The sequence below is a fragment of the Hirundo rustica genome, chromosome 11 (genome assembly GCF_015227805.2).
Source record: "Hirundo rustica isolate bHirRus1 chromosome 11, bHirRus1.pri.v3, whole genome shotgun sequence".
NCBI classification, from domain to species: domain Eukaryota; kingdom Metazoa; phylum Chordata; class Aves; order Passeriformes; family Hirundinidae; genus Hirundo; species Hirundo rustica.
This window is the reverse complement of record NC_053460.1, coordinates 15,585,129-15,603,939: the sequence shown is the minus strand read 5'-3', so window position 1 is coordinate 15,603,939 and position 18,811 is coordinate 15,585,129. Positions and strand designations below refer to the sequence as shown.

Sequence of the window (18,811 nt, the reverse complement as noted above, 5' to 3'; positions counted from 1 at the left end):
TACACAATTGGATAATGTAAAGATTGTAAATATTTGTGTAACTTTAGTTTGTTTTAAAATAACAGTTTTCTGCATTTTAAACTAATGCAGCATTCACCGTTTTATTTTAAATTCATATATTTTAGCACAGTAGTTTGAGTCAAATTTGAGACACTCTCATAAGTTGCTAATACTCTAAATGTTTATTTCTCCATTTAATTATTTTACTGTGATAAAACATTAGCTGACATCAAATTAATATCATAAATTTTTGAGTCAAAATTTTGCCTGCACTCAAAAATACATGTGTCTGTATTAAATAGTTTCATAGGTGTTGATAGTCTGCATTAACAGTATACAAAATTACTCTTAAACTGTTGTTTTTAAAGGCTGGTCAGCGGTGGGAAAATTTGGTAGAGAGACCATTGGCTTCCTCCCAAGTACTTTGCCTGAACATGAAAAGCCATTATTTGATATTTATTTTTTTAAAGTAATCTGACTTGTTGTCTAAGAAATTCTCCTTGGAAAGAGACACTTCCTTTCAGCTCCTGCCTGTGGGTCTGGAGGAAGTGAGCACCAGCTTAAAGGAAGATAAGGACATCACCTCTTGCTGTATTTCTCAAAATTTCTTGTGGAAATTCTGCCGTGTAAAAAGAAAGGGTTTTGCATGGATTTTCCTCTTGTATGGTTAAAATGAGGCTTTGTTGGATGTCACTGGCAGAGAGATGAGGAGCTTGAGATGGTCTTAATGGCCACAGCACGTGCGTGTTCTTCTCTCTCTCATACAAGTTTCAAGGAAAACGAAGTTCCAGCATAGACACTGCATCAGCTGATAGAATATGTGGGGTAATCCAACAACTGCAGCTGTGCCCCAACAGAACAAATAAAGGGTTTGGAGAGTCACACAGCTCTAGAAAAATTGAGTATCACAGGAAATAGACTTTCATAGTTATTTTTCATGGCCAACACTACTTCTTGAGAGTCATCATATTTTATGAAAACTTTTATTAGCATTTCCGAATGACCTTACCCCCATTGTGTTTTTATCAGTCCCAAGAGCCGTAACCTTTTAAAAATATTTTTTATCATTATAAACACAATAAAGTAAGCTGTCTTACACATAGATTTGTAGATCTCATTAGAGATACTTTTAAAAAAGGTACTCCATCTCTTGGGAAGATAATGACAAGTAATAATCTTGGCATGCAAAGTTTTCAGAGAGGAACAGTTTGTTGAAATAGATTGTTTAATCTTTGCAGAATTGTTTTGGAGTGGATGTACTTTTTAATCGCACTTTAGCACAGCCCTGTGACTTGAGTAGGGGAAAGACACGGACAGTTAAAAACAGATGCCGTGGCAATATCAGTTAGATAGTACTCCAGGTGAAAAGATAGCCAAGTATTTGCTTAAGATTTTGAGTGTTATCAAAGTCAAACAAGAAAAATGGCAGTTTTAAAACTCATTAAAGTTAACATTTGTCTGTATTGTAAATGAGGTATATTCCCTAGGGTAGTTAACAGCTTTGGTGGCATGAGATGGGGATAATTTTTCAGATGTACTGTTTCCAGTGGGGCAGTGTCCTAAGGCTTTGCTTTAAATGGCCTTTTTATGCAGCAGGATAATGGGCAGTTTGTGCATTGCTAAATCAGCCCTATTTTGTTAGGAATGTTACAGGCAGAGCGCTTACAATTTGTCAGAGGAAATGCAGAGCATCTCTACAGGAGTCTGTTTAAGGGGACATCATTTCTCGATAAGCTCTTGCTTAGGTCAACATGCAGCTCTGCTCTTACACTATTCCCCTGTTGCTTCTGCCACACGGGAATGCTCTGATTTATTGGGATTGCACAAGTCGTGTCCTCAGCCTGACTGAAGCCACAATGTGGAAATTTTCTCTTCCCCTCCCCCTTTTCAAAAGGAAATGGAGAAGGTTACTTTAGAGGCCTCTCAAAGTATTTCTGAGGGGACAATGAAAGGAAATACCCGTATGCTGCACAGGAGCTTTGTGGCACAGCTGCGTGTTATAAATACATCAGGACTATCATCCTTTTAGAAAGTGTACTGGTTGAGAGAGTAGACTGTATGACTTTTATCAAACTACTGTAAAATGCTTGTGATGATGTGCAAAGGCAGAACAAGATTATGAACCTAGTGAATGTGATATGAAAACAGCCAGTGACTAATGACATTAGAATTTTTTTTTTTTTATTTTTTTTTTTTTGTACCAGAGCATACAAAACCCCCAAACATCATCAGAAAAATACAGAAATCAAAGTGAATTTCAGTGGTGGGTGCTTCAAATGTATGTCCTGTCAACTTTTTAATTACATTTAAAATTGTGGAGACACTTCTCCTGTGGCACTGGCTTAATGAACAATGATTCCTTAGTCAAATCTGTTTTAAAAACTGTGTGCAATCCAGTGTTGTGTTAATTTCCCGTTTGATAAAGGTGCTAATATTCTGTCATTCAGGCTGCTATTACTAAGAAATTTTTGGTTTGTTTCAGCACTGTGATATTTTAAACTCAATGCAGCCAAGGACATTTTTAATGAAAAGAAAAAAAGCGATGAAAAGCCTTAGTAATTTTGTGTTTGATGCCAATTGTAATATGAGAAGTGCAGAAAATAGTTTGAAGGGGTCAAAGCTATCCATCTTTATTGTTTTTCTTTTTTTTCTCCTGTAACACAGAATTTAACTGTCTGCAGGCATTTAAGCCCAGAATATTCTATCTTCTCTGCAAAGAGATAAAACATTAGAGTTTCTCTTAAAAGACAGCTTGGGCGGCTGTGAATAACCTTCCCTGGAACTGAAGTAACTCCATTATTCTGATTCCTGGGGACTCATTCCTTATGGTTTCTTTTCCTCACTTTTCAAACTACTGTTTAGCACCTTCATTTCTGCCTTTCTCTTTGTGGATCTTCCAAAGATGTTCATGGGTAGGAAGATTTTTTTTTTTTTTTTTTTTTAGCATGTGAGTAGAAGTTTGTGTAAGCTTCATGGATTTGCATAAGCTATAGAAAGACTTTTCCTTCTTTGTAACAATTTATGGTTGATTCTCAAGGCCTGAAATGATCAAATGAAGCAGTAGTCTTGGAGTTGGTAGCAGGGCAAAATAAAGAAGAATCACTAAATGTGACTTGTTCTATCTGCTGTCTGTAAAGAATCATTTCTGCCAGGGATGCCACTGCTGAACCTGAAAATCACGGAGGACATTAGTTACCCACAAGAGGACAGGCGATCTGTGAGCAATCTGCTTGAGCAGGGCTGAGGAGTGGAATGCTGCACCATGGGCTGTGTACTGAGTGGGTATTCCCAACCCAGGAATGCAATGATTAACAGCAGAAGGACCTTCTGCTGGCACTGCAGAGTGGTGTGGCTGCAATTCAGTTTGATATATATACATAGCTAAATCAGGACGATTAGACTCAGGCAAATTAAACTGATGTAACATAATATAAGCTTTGCCTAGAGAAGAAAGAATTTGATTTTCAGAAATACTGGATACTTGCAAAGTTCAGCTGCCTAAGGATTGCTTTGAAAAAAATTGAATGTTTGGTGTGGAGCCTTTGCTTAGCCAAGGACAAAGAACTGTTTTTTTAGGTAAAAAAAAAAAAAAAAAAAAGAATTTATACGAAATTATGAGAAGTAGAGACAAAATCACAAAATAATATTTAGACTCAGGCAAGTTCTATGAAATAGAGTAAGAACATGTGACAGCTAATATCCAGAGTAAAATTCACTTTATTGAAGTAGTTGTAGCATTTTTGTTCATGAACATTTAAGAAATTTATATTATCTTAGGCAAGTTGTCACTCTAAAGTCACCACTTGATATTCAGTTATTTTTAGTTTATTGCCACATACAAAATTATTCTGATAGCCACTATTAACTTTCCAGAATATTATAAAGAGCACTATTTGCACTCCTTACTATAAGCCTTAGAGGAAAGAAAATGTAAAAATACTTACTTTCCCCCAGAAATCAGCTCTCAAGGCTGCAGTCAAGAAACTAACATTTTCATATGCCATCAACTTTGTAAAATCATAGTTTCTGTTAAAAGTATTTAGGTTTTTGTTTTGGTTTGTTTTTCCGCCTGTACTTTTGGAAATGTTCCAGATTCAGATTTCTCCTAGGTCATCAAGGTAAAAGATACAGGCTTACCCCATTTAAAATTAATTAATGAATTGTTAACACTGGAACCTAAGGATGATATTAAATTGACTCTATCCTTTTTATGTCATATCATGTCCGTTTTGCAGAATCAGCCAGTACTTTAGTATCTGTTCTTTAATAATGCATCTCAGCCTCCAGGAGTTGTGAAAGACAAATTTCTTGTCTTCAGAAATTCAGTGAGATGGAGCCTTTTATTGAGAACTTTTTGGTAGCCCCCTTTTTTACATAGCCTGAGCAAATGACCCTCCTTTTCAGGACAATTAAAACTGAAAATAATACAGATTTCAGCAAACAACAGCCAAATATTATTTTATGTTATTTTATCAATTTTGTGTTTATTTCAACTTTTAGGATTGTGTTTAATGAAGTTTGGCAATCTTTCAGATTTATTATGCCTTCATTACTGAATATATTCGTAGGCTATAAAAAATCTTTACTATGCCCAAAACACATTGAATACAAGCAAAGGAGCAGTAGAAGTGCCTTTACTGAGAGGTGACATGAACCCTACCTGCTCTAAATGCAAGTTGAAATCTGGTTAGTGATATGAAGCAGCTTTAGGTCACTGAGCTCAGCTGTGGACCCTCTACAAAATGTGCTCTATGTTCAGACTTGGTGCATTGTACAGTGTAGAGAGAGGCTCTAGAAGACGTCTTAGATACACACAGAGAGAAATGGCAAGTGTTAATGTCCAAATAATTTCATTTCAAAGGAACAGCCCATCTGTACAACTCGGGGACCCTTAAAATATACACAGAATATTTAAGGATTTTGCTTTAGTAAAAATAGCACCAAAAGAGACGAATGCGTAAAAAACGTTTAACTCAGTTTAACAACACTGGAAGTAAAGCTGAAGAAAGAAATGGGCAAGCAGAAGGTGTCAGATCACTCGTGATTTGATTGTATGTTCCTCCATGAACGGCGTGAACATTTTGTAAAATTTTGTTTTCGGTTGCATACGGTATAAAGTATTCTCTTGAGCTCGTGAGGATCATTTTAATCAGGCACTGATGCTCAGGCCAGGGAGAAGAGGGAGAGTCATTCCCTTCCTGCGTTCCTGCCTGACCTTGTATTCTCTGCACTGCTGGTAGGCAGCTCTGAGAGCTGCCAGTAGTGCCGACGACTTCGCTGAGCTGGAGGGGGCAGGGGGGAAGAAATACAGCACGGAGCTGTTCTGCTGCCTTTTTACTCCTGACACACCCCATATGCTGAGATGGTGGGTGGCAGGAGGAGAGCTGGCACGGTAGCAGCACTGTGTTCCCCGTGCCAGGGGAGTAATCTGTTGGCTGGTTAAATCTCATTTCTGATTCATCTCTACTTCCTGAACAGCACTAAGAGGCGAGATCCTCACAGAAAAGCCAGCTCTTGGAGTGTGTGATGGTGCAGTCTAGAGGAGACTCTGAAGCTCGTGCCTTGAAGCTCTGTTGTGAATACTGATTTTAATATATTTAGAATAACCCCCAAAATCTAGGCTTTCTAGAGCTGCTGTGCAGTAGCAATTTTTATGGAAATAATAGAGCTGTTTGCCCTTGTTAGGTTTTTAGATATGCACATGCATGGGAAAACACTACACCAGTAGATTCAAGTAGGCAAATCAAAGCAGAAACAAAAAAACTTATTTTCTCTGTTAATAACATTGCTTGTTAAACAGAAGTTGGCATAGAATCCTGGTGTGAAATTGCCAAGAAAAGATTGTTAATTTGGCATAAGCTTTAAGTAGTTTCATTCGGTATCACATGAAAATGAGCAGAATTATACGTGTGTTTGTGCTGTGCACTGCTAGTGAAAAGGAGGATTTGCAACACAAGGAAAATAGGTGTGCACTGTCAGAGGGAGTTCATGTTCGTTTGACAACCCCAGGACTTGGCAAACAAATGCAGCAAACTTGGAGGCAAGCAGCAGAGAAAACATCCTGCAATGTTTTGCTGGAAGAAGCAAAATAGAGCAGAATCAATCATCTTTTCAATGAGAGTTTGAGGTGACTTGGGCCCTGCTCACAGCTCTGCAGAGGACTTTTGTACACCTTTCTCTACCACGTGCAGACAACTTTCCTTCCAGCAGGCTTGGTGCAGGGCTCCTCTTTGACAAGTGAGCCCTCCATCTGCTGGGGCTGATTTACCCTCTGTGGAGTCGCAGGGGCTGCTGCACAGGGAGTGGTCCTCGTTGCCTTGGGGCAATCGTGTCTGCTCCTCATGCATCAAAATGTTCTTGTCAGCTCAACAAAGCTGCAAAACTAGAGAAAGGGGGGGAACACCCTCCAACAGCAGAGTTAGACTTTTTGCCTTGTTGTAATGCTGTATCTAGAGGTATTTGTCTTACTTCTTTTTTTCATCCAAATATCTAAATTTTCTTTTCTTTGTGTCTGTCTGTGGATGAAACAGAACCCTACAGTGGCAACAGTGTAGAGTTTCTGCTCAGTTCAGCTTGAATGTGTGCAAGGCTGGTTCTTTACACCTGCCTTTTTTACAAGAAGTCCAGCCAGAATAATACCAGAACAAACATGGAATAAAATCCTGATTTCATTGAAATCAATTTGATTTTTCAGTGTTGGATTTGTTTGGACTAAGATTTTAGCTGAAGATAGCTGGAGGTAAGATCTTTTTTGTAATGGATTCCTGGTGCTGAATTATTTTTCTGAACTCCTGGAATAAGACTACTGATAGCACAGGAGTTTGCAGCAGCATTCAATAGATGGTAAAAGTAAAAGCCACCCAAATTAAAATAAAAATAAAAAGACTGCCTTACTCATCCTCCAGTATTGTTCCTGATGTGATAGGTCATCTTCCGTCTGCAGAGCAGTGGAGCAGTTCTGCAAGGGTGCCTCTGGCTCTGGGGGAAGTCTCCTCCTCCTTGGTGTTGGAAGCTTCCATTCTCCTGCATTATTGGCCCCCTTGCCTGCTGCATGTCCTGGTGGAGGCGGTTTTGGCTGTGGTCTGAGCATGCACTGCAGGTTGTGCTTGGAATGAGCTGTCTAATTCCTCCTCAGCCTTTCTGATGTTGTGCAGCGTTCTCACCACCTCCTGCAGCTCAGCCACCTGCTGCTGGGCCCTCCCCTGGGCTCACCCTCTGCAGACAAAGGTCCAGGCTCTCCCCGCATCCTCCCCCTTCAACATCTCACTGGGAGCATTGGCCACTGCCAGGGTGGATGAGGCTCTTAAATGGTACTGCACTTGAATTATTCTTAGTTCACAATCAAAAGCATTAATTAAAAAAATAAAATCTTCCATTGGTAATGAAGTGGGGCAGCTGCAGAACAAATTTTTGTTTTGTCACATGTGTGACAACTGCCGGTGGAGAAGCAGAGAGGAGAATTGGAAATGATAGTCCCCCAAACCGCTCCAAAAGGATTTATTAAACAATGTCAGTCAGAGCCAGAAAGTGGAGTTGTAAGAGCTGTGGTTTTGTACAAGAGGAAAATTCTGTTGGTGTAAGCGTCATTGCTGTTTTCTTAAGTGTTTGAAACATTATGAGAGTGAAATATTGTTTGGGGTGAAGAGAAATCAATAGTTTGTACCAAAAGTGTTCTGAAGATACAAAGAAGTACTAAGTATTTTTGTTTAAATTATTTTTGAGGGGGGAAGCAGTATAGCAAAGGCTGATTGTATATTTGAACCTAATTTTGTGTTAGGAATGCTTTCTGATACCTTCCTGCAGACTGGCATGAGTGGCACCAAGTTTAGAAATACAGAGTGAGATAATAGAATTGTTTAGGAGAGACTTGTGCTTGCCTTTCTGTATGTGGGTTGGGCTGAGATTCTTTACCTGCTTTGTTTTGTTCATTACCTTGTTCTGTTCTGTGCACAGTGAGAGCAGTGAGTTATCAGGCACAGGACTGAAGGGGAAGATGAAGATAGCCTTCGTGTCCCACAAGAAGTGGGAGGTGAAGCAGCAGAGACAGGAAGACTGATTCAGGAAGATAACGCAGTAGCTTACAGCGTGGGGGACAAGAGAGCTCCTTAGAGGTAAAAGAACTGACAAAATTTCACAGCAGGCACTGGTGGGAGATGAGAATCCAAGGGGAACATCATGCCATGAGAGAAACAAGCTTTCATTGATCACAACGTGCCAGGATGTCTCCATGAATGCACTGTCTAGGAAACCATTAACCGTGGTGAGGAGGAATACAGTATCTGACAAGTTTTTGTTTTCTTTTAAGAGGTAGACATTAAAAATACATCTAACGTATGGGACACAAAGAATCTAAACAATGCTATTAAGCTTCTGGTAGATGTGAATCTCCAGGGATGTTTACATATGCCTTTGAAGGAAGCTGGAAAACATTAGATTATGCATTTCCAGGCTTAATTCATCATTTTATTTTGTTCTGTTTAAAGAAATCTATGCAGAATTATTAAATTGCTTAAAATAAGCCCAAAATAGAGGACTGAGTTTTATAAACATTTTACATATTTGTGTTTAATTTGTTGAAAATAGGATAAAAATCTGCTCTCATTTGGCATCCCGAATACAAATATTAGGAACCCAATCCCCTGATGCAGTATAATTTTTAACGGTACAGTTTAAGAGTATTCCAAAAATTCCAAAAGATATCGTGCACACTTTTATTTTAGGATAAAGATTTTTTTTTTTAGTATAGAAAAATGATTCACATGTTTGTCTTCGAACCTTATGAACTGAACTTCTGTGTGCTGGCTTCTGTGCACAACTGCATTCACTGCAGAAGAAAAAGAAAACAAAGTTCTACCCACAGTGTTTGATTTGGAAATACACGTATTTAGCTGGCTTAAAAAATTAGGTTAGGAGATCACAGTGCATGGAGGGTCTTTTACCTCTAAAATATAAACCTTCTTTCTCCCAGTGCAGGAGTGTTAAGTGCCGAGCTTTTAAGTTGAGAAAATATGCAGTTCACGTGAAAGGTTTGATAGCACTATATACCCACCAAAAGCTTAAATGTGCCTGACTGGTTTTATGGAGGGCAGTAAATTAGTCTTTCCTTTACCTCTGACAGGTGAGCAGCAGCTCTCGCATGACCGGTGGCTCTCACCACACGTCGCTACCACACAGGTGAGGCTTTCCCTTTCAAAATGATGACTTGTAAGAAAAACAAGATGTCTTTGCCGGTTATAAATTTAACTCTTCTATGATTAGTCTGGGCCAATTAGGACACCCCTGGGGTTCAGACTATGGCTCAAGTACAAGCTTGAAAGCCTGATTAGCTGAGGTCTCTTGATACTTGTTCTTGGTAGTAAATGCTGGCACATATAGTATTGATTTTCATTTAGATATCTTAATGTTTCCAGACAATCCTAGCAGATGTGGGCTGAACTCAGATCTACGAGAGTGCTGGGCTGCAATCTGCAAGCATTTTTCTTGCCATTTTGTTTCATTTTTCCTAAACTTAACTGATTTGGAATCAGGAGATATAAATGAAAAATGCAGAGTTTGCCTATCAATCATGGCATGTACAAACATTGCTACTGCCCTTTTCTAACATCCTATTACCACTGGGTAGTTGGCTAGTCAAACAGGAATAAAAATTACACTGCAAACATCATAAGTTAGGCTTGATTTGTTGAGCAAGAAGCCTGACAATTCTGTAAGAGTTATATACCTCAGCCTCGCTGAAAATCAGCCTTGTTATAGCTCTGGTACGTCTATAAAGATTGTTCATTTCATATAAAACAGCTACCTGCACTGAAAGGCCTGAAAGGAAGAATGATGCTGGTTATAAATATAGAGGAAAATCTATTTGTCTGCCCCTTCGTGCTGTTAGCGAGTCACACGGCGCGGCCCGGCCGCGGTTCCTCGGCAGCAGGGGGAGTTTGCCATGGCCACCTCTCGCTTTCATCTTCTGGCCTGGGCTGAAGCACATCATCTCTCTTTGTCATATGAGATAAAGCAATGAAGTGTGACCAGTGCCACTGCATTGCACTCTGCCCACCAGGAGCACGTTAATGATAATGAAAAACTGTACTGCGCTGCATTTAAACCAAATGTGAGCGTAAGGCTGTCTGTCGGCAGACTGGTAGAACAGTTAATGTCATAAAAGATAAATAGAAATTATTAGAATTGGCTTGGAAGGGATTTTTTTATAGAGCAGGGTTGTATTCCTTTAAGGTTATACATTATCAGACTGTTAAATCTAATTTCAGACTACTGGGCAATTAAAATGATTAACATTATTTACTCATATAGTTCGATTCATTAAGGTTTTAAACACCCTTTACACACTATTTATGTTGAAAATAGAGAAATAATGTGTTAAAATGTCTTGGATCATTAATCATTCAAATTTGCTGCATAACTGCTTTCTCAAAACCTTAGCACCACAGTGAATATTTACAAACCTCAGAGGCATTTTGAAAGGATGAGCAAAATCGAATTCCACCCACCTCTGATACGTCCAACAGGCCTTCGGTAGTTTCCAGGCCTGTTGTGTTTGCAAGAAAAATCAGGCAGAAAAATCCTAAGGTTGTCTTAAAAGTTATTCTACCCAGGGGCTTGTGCAAGCCTTGGCTGTGTTCACCCGGGGCTTTGCTCCCACTTTGATATGAATGGGTGCTGTTGCAGGAGCTAATAGGAGCTCCATGGATAAAGCCTTGTGTACTGAAACGGAAATATACTCTGAGTCTGGCACTTAGTTTTCAAGTGTGTCAGATGGAATTTCGTATTATCTACTGACAAACCAGTTTATTAGATGGATATAAGAAGAGATCTTCAGGCTAGTAAATGCTGCCATTAGTCAGAGGTGAAACACCCACTTCCCTTCTGTGTTGGCATTTATAACAGCCTCTGAAATACTGTGGGAAAAGTCATGAAAGTCAGTATACAGTATGTGACAAGACAATTACAAACTGCATATTGATGTTGGTCTTTTGAAAAGATTGTCTACAGGCTTTTTTTAGTGGTTTGAAACATCGATGTTTGTTTGCTTGCTTGTTTTTATTCCTGCACGCACGGAAAATGCCATTTTGAAACAAACGCTGTAAATCATGGGGGGACAGGTGGATGTAGTCTAGACTGGGGTCCCGTGTTCTGGGAAGGCAGATTATTGTGTCTTCTTGTCCCTGGAAGCACTGGAAGCCCATGAAGTGGCTCATGGAGCACTGGGCAGGGATCTCAGCCCTAGCCTGTTAGAGGTTCTGAGCACGCACGGGGCTGCGGGAGGCTGCTGAGTCACTGAACGTCCTGTTCCCCAGAGGCCAGATCTGCTGAACAAGTGTGGTCATTACTCTTTTGTGGCACCATTAGTAAGAGGAAGAGGTAGTTATAATTAGCCTCTTTGAAATCACCCAGGGGCTCAGCTGATGTGTCAGAAACGTAGATGGTATTAAACATGACAACACTCTTGTAGCGTCTCAGCTGGCAGGGTGACCCCAGCACCAAGGCTGTATTTAGCATCTAGGGTCTCCCACTTTGGAGAATATCCAGGAGTATTCAGACTCTTCCTAGATGCTATTTCAGGAACCTTGTGCTCTGGGTAGACACTGCAGAAGTGGCTTCCTAATTTAGGTGTTCTGGATTAGGCCCAGTTATCTTAACAGATTTACTAAACAGCTCTGCCTTCGAAGTTATTCACTTAGCAGGATGTCCAGACGCAGAGACAAGTTCAGCAGTCCCAGGATCATTAGTGAATGCTGTACTGATAACAAAGGTGTGCCCAAGTCAAGTGGCTCATCTTCCAGTAGGACCTGGAGAGGAGAAAGTCAGAGAGATGTTGAGGAGACACACAACTGTCCTGAAAGAGACGCTTTTCTACCTCTTGGATTGGCCTCTTTCCCCCTTCATTCCATTACTCTTGGGCTCTGTGTAAAGCTGCCTGACACAGTGAGGGGCCCACGATGCAGCCTCAAACCATGGTGTTTTCCAGGGCCATGTTCTCTATCTTCTGCAGTCCTTGCTCTAGAAAATAAAAGCAACTGTTAGCCTGTATCAATGAGGATGTTTCTAATGTTATTCATCATTCATTTCAAGAGCAACATGAGCAAAGCTCTGCCCTTGAGACTGGCAGCTGTCATCATCTCAGCAATAGTCTAAGCTTTTGTTGACTTCAGGGAACAGAAAGCCCAGTTACCCCTGAATTTCATGTCAGTGTGTGGTGGTTCAAGCCAGCCCACCAAAATGACACACAGAGGCACTCTACCATTGCAGAAGAAGGCTGATAATTAACAGCTACTCACTCACATATGAATATTAAGGATACACTTCTTTCAAGGAGTTAATTTGCTTAAGTTTTTCCTACCCCAAACCCATATGGAGGGAGGTGGGGTGAGGAACCAGTCCCTTTAACTTGGACTGAGATGTATACCTGTTGGTGCTCTCTGCTATGTCCTGTGTGTCTGCCTTACTCAGAAGCCTGGGACTTTGGCATATTTGTGATCTCTGGCATCACTGTGGTAGTCAAAACTTGTGCCTCCTCTTCTTACGCTTGCGAATTTGGATGGCAGAAGGTGAGATGAGGAAGGGGATCCAGAGGAGTGAAAGGGGCTTCCCTTTTCACAGTAGCAAATTATCCTGTTGCACTGGGTTTAGATGTGAGAATTTATCCATCCTTTTGATGTGTGTCAGAGTTTTGGCCTTCAAGTTAATCTGGCTGTGTTTGGTCAGAAAGTATTAGGACTGATGCTGGTGCCCTCAGTACCTTTGCCCAAGCTGAGCTCTCCTGGGGGTTTGACTTGTTTCCCCACAGGGCTGAAGATGAGTTCTGCCAAAAAGATCATTCAGGGGAATATACTGAGCTGAAAATATAACCTCAGAACACCACAAATGCTCACAGGTATCAGTGAAATACAGAGTAAAAAATTTAGTCTGGGTCTCTGCCTTTTCTATTTTGCTAATAATTAGAATTATATAACACAGGAATGAGTTTTATTGCTGGTATATCTGGGAAATTATTTTTCCTTTGAGTTTTTCAGACTTCTTATACCTCCCATTGATTTTGATTATTTACTGTTTGACAAGGGGAACACAGGCAGCCCATGCTGTGCAAAAGATCAGAGGTGCCTTCATTCCTCAAGGCTATTGCCTTCTTTAATTCTTCAGTGTAGGATCAGTGAACTGATTGCATTTTCTTCTGTTTGACACTTTGTATTTCACGTTTCTTCATCAAACTATGATAGCATGCCCTCTTTTAGAGCAAGCTGCTCTGAGAATATAACCTTTTTGTTTTGGCCATTGTTATAAACCTTTGGTGTCTTCCAACACCGACTTTCAGCCACTATCCTGACTCAGTGTTTCAGTTAAACTGGATGGAGTTGAGTATCTTGTTAATCTGCTTTTTGTGCTTTTCTTTTATGGGTGTTATATGTATTTCATATTTAATCATTGTATGATGTGGCTTGAGGGCTGTTGTTCTTTGATTCTTTCTTGATTTCTTTTTTCCCTCAACCAGGATAGCCTTACAGGCCCAAGGGGAGATTTTTAAGCTGCAAACACTGTATGCCAAATCTGGTAGTAAAAAGCACAGTTCAAATATTTGCAAATAGAAACAAATAAATGTACAGTCTATTTGAGCATGTAGTTGTGTGTGCGCATTTTTGAAAAACAGCTCCTTGGACAGACATGTTTTACAATGGTGGGAAAGAAGCCAAAGGGATATGAGTATTTAGAGTCCTTCTACTTTCTGAGTGATCCACTTTCTACTAGAAAATAATTAATGTAAGTATCTGAAGTAGAAAAAACAGAAGTCAGTTCTGTCAAATATGACTTCAGGTTATGGTTCCAAATATTTTGATCAAATAGGCTTCTCTCTCCTTTTGTGTATTGTAAGATATGCAATGTAGTACATGTTTCCAGTGACTAATGTTTGTGCTGTGAGTCCCTGTAAATGAAATCTTGGGTGATGTTAGATCAAAGTCTACAGTAATTTCATAATTTCTTTAAGAAGAAATGCTTGTTTTCAGCTCTAGTTGGCATCAGTCTAAATGAATAAGTAAAAAGGGATGATCTCAGCTCATATAAATAATAACAGCCCTCTCCTGTTAGAAATTTCTTTCTTCTGGAAAAGCCAGTTGTCCCACATTAATGCATTTCCAATCAAAAACACTAAGCCCCATATGGTATTTTTTAACACATTTGAGAACCCTCCTTAGGACAGAGCACTAAATGTACTGGAAACCAAAGTTCATTGTTTTTTAGCACTCAAGAGTATCTGCAAAAAGTAGACCCTTGTATTTGTCTTATCCTGCTTATTACTTTTACCATTCTGGGTGTCATTCTCTTTCCTATTCCAGTTTCTCTGCTTTTTTTTTTTTTTTTTTTTTTTTTTTTTTTTTTTTTTTTTTTTTTGTGTGTGTGTATGTGTGTGTGTGTGTGAAATGACCTTCATGTTACCATATAAAGAGGTTCGTCCTCTCTCTCCTTCTTAAATATAATGAATGTGAGGAAAGCTCTCCGAGACATGAACAAAGACCAGGAGGGGACAACCCAGAATATCAAGGGATGGTGAGAAAAGAGGTCCACAGTACTTCAAACTACAAAAAATATTAGAATTTAAGATAGAGCTCGCCTGTAGCAATTCTGCTTGAAAGACTTTGCCCACATTTTTTGTGAAAAAATATCTAATAAGATACTTTGGAATTAAAATATGTTTGTGTTTCTGTTTATCCTTTGAATGGCATCTATTTCCTCTGAGTCATCATTAGCTGGCAAATTTCTTATTGTGGCATGTAAGGTAGAAAATAAGCATGAGTTACTAGTCACTCTTACTAGAATGTGTATTACCTAAAATTTCTCATGCTGTGGAAGCCCGTTTATGTGTGTCCAGAAAAACCCCACACTTCAGGTTTAATTCTGAAGTTTTACTGGTTTAAAGCAGATATTTTAGCACCAATTAAAAGTGTTACCATGGTGTTTTCTAAACTTTGTTGTTTTTCAGCATGGAATCCTATCAGAATGTAGGTGTATAGGTCAGCCCAAAGCAGGGCCAGCTCCACGAGGCTGCTCAGGACCACGTCCTGTTCAGTTTTGCTTTGTTTCAAGGACAGAGCCTCACTGGGTCCTTGGGTCAGTATTTGACCACCCTCCTGTTAAGTAAGCAAACAACTTAATGAGGTTTTCCCATGTTACAGCCTGTATTCCAGGGACGTGGAAACCTGTGTCCAGACTTTCAGTGTAAAAGTAGAACGAAAAACGCTCAGTACCTTCACTCCCTCTTTGTCACTGAATCTCCTCTGCCCTCTCCTCTGTGGGCCCGCACCTTTTTTAACCTTCCTTATGTTGAACTTGTATTTAAGGAAATCCTTCCTTTCCTTCCTAAAATCCCCTTACTAGTTTTAGTTGGATTTCTGGGATCCATCCCTGCATTTTGAGCAACGTCTCTGCTTGGTAACACATTCCCACTGTCATCTCATGTGTGTGTTCTTTCCCTATCAGCAGTTCCTCGTTCATGCACGGTGGCCTTCAGACAGACCCTCTCAAATTCCTGCATTTTGGAATGGGCTGCTTCCAGCTTTGAGGAGGTTTTGTGCCACAAAAGAATCCCAAGAAGGGGGAAAAAATAAATAGTTTCTCTTTCTGGCCTGGCAATTGCAGGTAAGCAAATTTATTTCTGTGTGTATGCTAGGAAAAAAACCCCTGCCCTTAATGGCAGATTTGGCAACAGAAACAGGCATGACAGGGAATGGGGAGTGGTAATGAAAGGGTTTAATTTCAGAATGCACAGTTCAGAGCTTATGGAAAAGTGAGATAAAATTCTGTCTTGACAACCTATAGTTCGACTATCCTTCCTAGCAGAAACAGGCCTTGTGCAGAGCGATGGTCTGGCTGACAAACAGGTCTGTGTCACTTCATTATACCAAACATCTTTTGCTTGAGTTTTTACATTCATTTTTAATAAGTAGAATGTAAAGAAAAATTAATTACTGGCCACTACATGGTGCTTTTTAATGGGGGAGGATAGAGCTTACCCTCTCTCTGGGTGTGTGTGAGTTTTAAATGAGCTTGAACATGCAGAATGGAAAAAGACCTTATCAGAGGCACACTTAGGAAGAAGTAACTATCTGAAATTATTGTTCAGGACACCTGGAGTTTCTTTCAAGCCACGTGAGGCCACTTCTCGCAGCGTCAGCACCAAATGGTTATTCCAGGAGGATAAGAGCAGCCAGAAATTTAGTTAGCAGAAGGAAAACCAGGCATGCCGATGTGCTTCCTCCAGTTAACTTAAATTGCCCCTGTGACCCTGCAGCGCTTTGCGCTGATGTTCTGCTGTAACATTACTTGAATGACATTTTGTCATTTGCTGAATGTTAACCTGCAGAAATGCCATCTTTGCTGCTTTACTTTGAGACAGGATGACACGCGCTGCAGCCCCCGTTGTTGGGGGGTAATTTTATGCTCCGTTCCTGACAGACAGGATTCCAATAGTGCCATATGTCAAAAACTCCAACCCATTCCAGTCATGTACCCACACCGTCCAGCTGTCACTGCTATAATTATTGAAACTAAAGCCCAGAGAAGTTTCTAGTTTTGGAAATGCTCTAGTCTCCTTAGATCTTTACTACTGATGTTATAGCTGATTAGGACCCTGCCAGCCTTCTGTTGGTCTCTTGAAAACTGCTGTAATTCCCATTCATCATGGAAGCTAACCAGCTGCTCCAGAGCCATCCCCTCAAATGTGTTGCTTGATGTTGTACTTTGCTGTTGTCCTGACCTTGATACTTTGGATGTTCAAACAAAGACTCCTTATTTTGTTGAAGCTGGTCCAAAAGGAGCCAAGTTAACTAGATCCTGCACAGAGAAATGGAAGCAGTTTTTGTTGGTACCTGGTGTTGCTGTAAGATTGATGTTAATCCATACTCTTTTCCTGGCCATCCTGCCACGGTTTCTTGGCCATTGCAGGCAGGGGAGTGAGAGGCCGACACCCCTGGAATGCTCTCCTGTCGGGCTGACACCAAGCTCTTGGCAGGAACATCTGTCTTGTCTCTCAGCAGAGACGAAAGGGACTCCTGTAATCAGGGCTTTGAGACTTTACAGCCACTTTTGTCACTTTTATCCAAATGTAATGAAGTTCAACATCTTTTGATTCTGTTTGAAACTTTGGTCTGAGTAGAGAGTTCAGCTCTTGGCTTTTCCTATTAAAATCTTAAAGCTGAAAGCTTTATGATCTTGAGGTGTTTATGGGCTTTAGGCTTCTTTGACAGCCTTTGTATTCATATCTCTTGTAGTGCAGATATGTGTAGTACATAAAGTAGCACCTTTTTAGATTGCATTTTCACACTAGAGTCTTTATTTTTTTACTTTTTTATTTGCCTCCAGGAATCAGGCCCCCCCTCGTACCCATTGCAGTGACCTCACTCATAGTGCTAGTTATGCTTTTCTGAGCTGTTCATTCATTTAGAAGGCAATTTTTATTCTAAATTTATGAAAGCTTTTATATTTAAATAAGAAACATGTAAATTATCTGGCTTATATTTTGATCAAATAGCAATTTGTAATCTAGTGCCTAGGCTCCAATATGCTGCTCTCAAACTGGATTTTCTAAACTCTTTTGAGATGTTAGGTAAGAAAATGTCAATATTTTTAGAGAAGAAATGTTTTATGGATGAAGAGAGATTTTTAAAATGTGAAAAGCAAGACTGAGTTGGAATTCCTCAACTGGAACAACTGACTAATTTGATGAAAAAAATGAGAAGAAATTTGCTAAACATATTCTTTAGCAACTGTCTTCTAATAATGAAGAAGCTATTCCAACAAAAGCCATCACACACACACAAAAGGGAATTTGATATTGCTGCTGAGAAAGCTCAGGATGACTTTGAGTATTGGAAGAAGATCAAGTGTGTTGTCATGCAGATCACTGGCTTCCTTTCACAGGCAGCGAGGATGGTGTAGATTTAAAAGACAGACCAGGTTTTTCAGAAAACACATAAGAAATTATCCCAAGTGGAAAATAAACTGTGTCTAATTTATGGTTAATTCATAGTTTTTGGATTTTATTTTAATGTCCAGATTAGGAAAGAATGAATAGACTTCATCTGGTGGACCCTGAGGTCCTTGTTTTTTCCTAAATCTCCTCCTGGTGCAGCATCCTTTTTTTTTTTTTTTTTTCTCCTTCTTCTTCTTATCTCATTAACCAGCTGTGTGTGGAAGCCTCAAGTCAACAACTTCTGGACAATTGATTGCACCTGAGCCTACTTCTGGGAGTCTTGGTAGTCACCTTAAACTGAGCTGAATAAAAATTGAAATGTGACTTTTAAATAGGAGACTGAAGCAGTATTAAAGAGGGAGTCATCAGGCAGAGAGCTCAACAAAACAGGATGGCCAAAGACACAAAAAGAAAGTAAATAGAGGCAAAAAAATCAACTCATGAAGCAATCAGTGTAAAAGCAGCAGAGGGATGCGTAAAGAGAACTGTGGCACAAGGACTGTGTCCCAAACAAGGGAACAGAGGGGGACACTGAGCTGGGTGTGCTAATAGTGATAAACAAGCCCCTCAAATGGCTTAGGACAGCCAACAGAGAATAAAGGATGGAGGCAACATGGTGAAGAGCTCTGCATTTTGGGGTACAACACATGAGACAGATTGTTAGAAAATTTCTACTAAAAGGGAGAGAATGGATGTTGGAATTCTGAGACATAGTAAAAACTTCAGTAAGAAATGGCAAAGATAAAGGTGAAAGCACAGGATCTGTCAAATGCACAGTGAATATTGAGTAGAACATGAGTTGTTTAGAACAAGACTTACAAAAAACGTCCAGGACTG

At 39.8% G+C, this 18,811-nt stretch overlaps 1 long non-coding RNA gene across 13 annotated transcripts in view; it reads left to right on the top strand.

The window, feature by feature from the left end:
• Positions 1-18,811, top strand: part of LOC120758013 (uncharacterized) — a 209,892-nt gene that overhangs the window by 175,304 nt on the left and 15,777 nt on the right. For all 13 annotated transcript variants that reach the window (XR_005702736.1, XR_009208226.1, XR_005702741.1 and 10 more), the window contains 3 exons: positions 7,954-8,111; positions 9,119-9,174; positions 15,484-15,642. This is a non-coding gene — a long non-coding RNA (uncharacterized LOC120758013). The remainder of the gene's footprint in view (positions 1-7,953; positions 8,112-9,118; positions 9,175-15,483; positions 15,643-18,811) is intronic.